This window comes from Gossypium hirsutum, chromosome D02 (assembly GCF_007990345.1).
Source record: "Gossypium hirsutum isolate 1008001.06 chromosome D02, Gossypium_hirsutum_v2.1, whole genome shotgun sequence".
NCBI classification, from domain to species: domain Eukaryota; kingdom Viridiplantae; phylum Streptophyta; class Magnoliopsida; order Malvales; family Malvaceae; genus Gossypium; species Gossypium hirsutum.
This window is the reverse complement of record NC_053438.1, coordinates 29,237,509-29,242,945: the sequence shown is the minus strand read 5'-3', so window position 1 is coordinate 29,242,945 and position 5,437 is coordinate 29,237,509. Positions and strand designations below refer to the sequence as shown.

Below are 5,437 nucleotides of genomic sequence, written 5' to 3'. Positions count from 1 at the left end.
TATATTTAAAATTTTAAAAATATTATAAATCATTTTTGTTTTTAAATTTTAAAAAGTTTTTTAATTTTTTTCATATTTTTTTGAATCGTTTAGAAAATATTGTTTTTAATTTATAGTATAAAAATATAATTTTAAATTTTTTTATGTAACTAAAAAATAAACACCAAATTAATAAACTGTAATCATTAAAAGTTAAAAGTTATTTGACGATTTTCAATTGCTACATCAATTTTCTATAATAATAATAAAAACCCTGCTACATCAATGACTTAAACTGCAAAATTAAGCGCAAAGACTAGAAATTTCTCAAATAAAAAATATATAAAATATTCAATGTCTCAAAAATTAAAATATAAAACTAAAATTTAAATTTAAATTTTAAAAGAGTACAAAAAATCAACATATTTAAACCAATTGATAACTCTAAGTTAATCGAGACAGTCATCTCTGGATCTCTCTTTATCAGGTTTGTACAAGGATTGTATCCACTTATCAATTTTCTTGAAATTTCTCCTACTAATTGTGTTCTAAGCATATTCGAACATGAACATGTATACAGAAATATAACCATGTAGATATCACCCGAATAAGAAAAAAAATTATACCCGTATCAATCAAATCTGAGTCCACGTACCATATATTCAAGTCTACCGAACTACCAACATTTTAGATACCGCAAATCTAACTATGACCGACAAAGTAGGATCAAGAGCTGTTATTGTTTCAAAGCATGCATCGAGTCAATCCTCCAATTGGCTATGTGTCACTTTTCTTTTTCTATTTCAATCAAATTACCAAAGTGACTGTACATCTGGTTGTGAAATAAACCGCCAACATGGGGCCTTGAAATAGAAGAATTTCCAACTGGTTGTTCTGAATCTTGCATAGCCCCCCATTCATTTCTGCCAAAAGAAAACAGTACCCCCCAAACGTTAGATAACCATTATGAGTTACAAATGCATTACAGAAGCCCATTTTTTCAGATGGATTATTCAGTGAATGGATACAAACACTACATTTATACCCTCAACAGTTCAATAATGATAAAAGACAAATTAATACGAGGAATAACTCCAAAGATACCATCATCATCAGCTTCACTACAAGCAAGTTCTTTAACACAGAGTATATAGTAATAGTAATAACCAGAACACTGTAACTGGAATGATAGTCAACAGTTGCACCATTTAACCTCAATTGGTCACATACTAAGATTTAAGCCACAGAATTTACTTCCCAGTGACCAAAGAAGCATGCAATATAAACCAAAAGGTAGAAGAAAAGAAATTTGGAAATCTTTGATCGACCCCATTTCTACTGCTGAGATTCAAGAATAATCTGACTTTTATGGAACAGTTCTAATATACAAACTCAACATCAAATCAATGATATTCATTGCTACAATTCCTAACCCTAAACTCTAAAACACTAATCACTTGCATTGGCACAATCCTACAGTCAATTAGAGCCAACTTAAAATGCCAACAGTGAAGATATCTCACCCAAATCAATGATTAAACGATTCAACAAATAAAATAGACAAATGTGAAATACTAGCATTTAAGGGTAGGATATATGTTTGATTGACTCACTTGGGCCAACAGCTTGCAGCAGACGGCTCAAATGGATAGGTGCCTGCAGATCCGTTGAGACTCCCATAATTCATTTCCTCCAGAGACTTGTTAGGAAAACGGTTATCACTGCCACATAATGGTGGAAAGGAAGTATCCTGTAACCATGGATCATGATCACTCAGGCCAGGTACAGGACTGAATGTACCACCATTCTGGCCATTACCAAGAAAAACCTTCTGAGGAGATCGTTTACCAGCAAGTATAGGGTCCTCTTTTGCAAACAATGACACCATAGTTTTCTGAGAAGAAAGGTGCAAAAGGTCATCCTTGTTTGATCTATTATGTTCCAGTGGTAGAAGCCAGCTTGCTGGATCACCCATCAAGCCCAGACCATCCTGACCAAGGGGAGAACTGCTCCACATCTGCCATGTCCTTTTCTCATTTGCATTAGTATCATCCACAGAAGAAGTTTGAAGATCTTGGGCCTTAGGGGTAGCAGAACGTGATCTTGACAATGGGGATTCAATAGGTGAGGGCTTGTTAATTTCAGAAGAAGTAGATATATTCTTCAAACCACAAGGCCTTTCCGTTCCCACGTCCATCCCAAACCCAGCACCCAAGTCCAACTGAAAATTATCAAGCGACTCAGAAACAGGCCCAAGCAAGGATACCGGATCAGGAACATAACAGGGGTCTTCAAAGAGCTCTGGCTCTTCTGGTATAATTTCACTTAGCCCTTCAGCAGCACGAGGGAAAATGGGTTCAATTGCTGGTGAGAAACCTAAACTACTGCTGGGGACTCCATTTGTGTACATAGATATAAATGGTGATGGTAGTCCAAAATTGATAGGATTATCAAATGTCTGTATTGTTGAATGACTAGGAAATGGTGGGCTCTGAGCTTCTGGTTTATTCTTCAAAGTCGGTCTACTAATAACATTTGCATTTGAGACTGGAGGAAGGGAAGGTGAACGAGTAAATAACTGTTGCCAAGATTTTTTAGGTGCTGCCCACAGTTGGGGTTCTGAAAGCACCTGCATTAAACAACTCCATATTTTAGCATTGTATCTTTCTATATAAATTTCTACAATGTGTACCAAAGACCACATAATCTTCAAGAAAACATCAAATTCTACAGAAATAGAACACGCTGATTCCAGGGAAAATATGCAGTATGCCCAACCAAACCAACAAGCCTTGGTCCCAATATCTCCGGGGCTCACATTGAAAACCAAGACATGAAAATACGTGCTGGACCTCAGACATGGAAGAAAGTGACAATGATAATTCAATTATATTGACTAACAAGGAAAGCATGAAATTTTTCATTTAGCACTGGAAGCAGCTGGCTAATGGTTGCTCTTAATATAGCCATAGTAGTTTACTCTTACCTTGTAGTAACTTTGCATTTGGGATAATTTCAAAAGAAAATGCCTGTATTTTCATTATCATACAAAAAGGTAAGAATTGTACTAATTTACTAAAACAATGAACTCAAATAACAGGGTCAAATAACTTACAGAGTGGTTGATTTTAACATTCTTATCATCTCCATCCATACTCAACTTCCCAGCTACTCGTTCAGATGGACAGAAATCTCTCCTATTGGCTGAAGCATGGGCATGGTCTACAGGATTATTAGTTTTGTTTTCTTTTGCAATAGCAGGAATATTAGTATTCTTTCCAAAGAAACTACTTCCCGTAAAAGCTTTAGAGGATGACAAAAATGTACCCCTCATAGGGTCAAGGTATCTAGTTCCACCATTTCCCCGGCTAAAATTAATTGCAGGAGTACTTTTAATTCCATGTCCTGTTTCTAGTGCATTTCCCTTGAGATAATCAGACCCAGACCTCAGATGTTCCCGGAAATCAATCTCACACTTCTTATCAATGTCACGCTTCAGTTCAGTTTCCTTACCAGCTCTCTTTTCAAGCTCTTCTGTATCAGTGTGGCTCTTACTAAATGCTTTATCTTTCCTTCTCTCTTTAGACTTTTCTGCTTCCCTTTTTATCTCTTTCTCCTTAGCAGATGGTGATAATTTGCTGCAATCTTTTTCAGCCTCCAGTTTTTCATCCCTCAGTCTCCTCCTTTCTTCCACCAATCTTGCAACCTCCTCTCTTTGCTTTCTCTCTTCTTGCTCCAAAAGCTCCTTTTCTAACCTAGCCTGTCTCTTTTCTTCAGCTTTTCTGCGTGCTTTTTCTCCTCTGCTCTCATGAAAGCTTGTCCCATTCTCACCCCTCTTAGTCAACATGCCCCTGTGGTCTGCATCAGATGAAGCATCATAATTTGATGAACTAACCCCAAAAATCCTTCTCAGAAGCCACCTCATGCTCAAGAAGGACGTTAACAGTCTGCATGCAAAAATAACAATGCCTGAATAAGATTTCTTCGCCAAACAATCTTCATTTCCTCCAAAGTCACCAGTGCCATTCTTCCACCAATAGCTAGGTTTCCCTGCAACAGACCCAGTGACCCAGTTGCCATTCTCTAGCCAATCCTGCCCACACATCCACCCATTCTCCGACCATCCCTTTCCATTCAAGATTTTCCCACTTTTTCCAACAAGATCCTTAATGATCCCAGAATTTGAAATACCCAGACCAGGTGGACCTGGCAAGTCCAAAACAGGTCTCTTTGAAATATGGCCACAATAAGAGCACATAAAACGACCACCACTAGGTTTCTGATCCCTATATGGAGTCAGACAGTTCCGACTGCAATTCTATAGCCTCAAACCTCTTCCTCTCCCTGAGGCGTGCATTCCTTCTAACCCTCCAAGCAGATAGCCGGGGCATCAAAATCTCATACCAAAATAGAGTTGCCAAAAGCACAAAAACGCAAGCCAGCCTTGGGGACGTGATCTCGAATCGAAAATCAGGTGGCAATAGCTGAGAAAGAGCCCATAAACCTATGAGAGGTATAACTAACCAAGGCAGCATCGTAGCAACCCGGCGAGACCACTTCTGAATCACACACAGTATACACATTATCCTCTAACCCAAACCTATCTTCCCCGTTTCGAAAATCAGTGGCTAAAAAAAACCCTAAAATCAACCCTCCCAATCACGCAATTTCCTCCAAAAAGAGAAGGTCCCAAAATCGGACAATCAACCCAGGAAATCTCGTTCCAAATCGAATATATATATCAAAGCAGCAATCCTTCAAGAACCCTAAGCAGCATTTACAATCGCGAATCCTTCAAAACTAGAAATGAAAAAGAAAAAAAAACTAACGTGGAATTAATATTTGAATTTTTAATAAATCAAATACATAGAAGAATACATTCAACTAAAGCCCTAGAAATGGATGGATTCAGTTTTTTTTTTCTCTCTCTCTCTTATGTTATTTCCCGAAAAGTTTCTTTCTAAATGCTCAAAGGCAAGCGTGAGGGATTCGCGGAACTTACAGACTCAGAGTCCATTTCGGAGCCGAATCGGGTTGGAGCGGTATGTGAAAATAGATAAGAGAGATATGCAGAAGAAAATAAAGGAACCGTAGTATTACTGCAAACGATAATTAATTTTTAACACGCAATCTCTCTTAACCGGTTTTTTTTGGCCGCCTCTTTCTTAAACCGCTTCGTTGAAATGGTCCATTTAATATAATAATATTAAAAATTAATTGTTAGAATTTTTTATTTGTATAAGTTAGTTTTTTTAGGTAAAAGTATCATGGAGGCTCCTCTAACAAGAGTCGGATTATATTTCGCTCTTTTTACATTAGATTAAAATATAAACTGGTCTTTTTTATAAAAAATTTCATCTATTTGTATTGTTAAAAATTGATGTGATTGACAGAATAACCAGACAGGGATATGTGATGTGCCATGTGTATCTCGTGGTGACAGACAGAGACCAATTTT

At 37.1% G+C, this 5,437-nt stretch overlaps 1 pseudogene; it reads right to left on the bottom strand.

Annotated features, from left to right (window-relative positions):
• Positions 1-345: 345 nt before the first annotated feature.
• Positions 346-5,120, bottom strand: LOC107910671 (uncharacterized; annotated as a pseudogene).
• Positions 5,121-5,437: the final 317 nt, after the last annotated feature.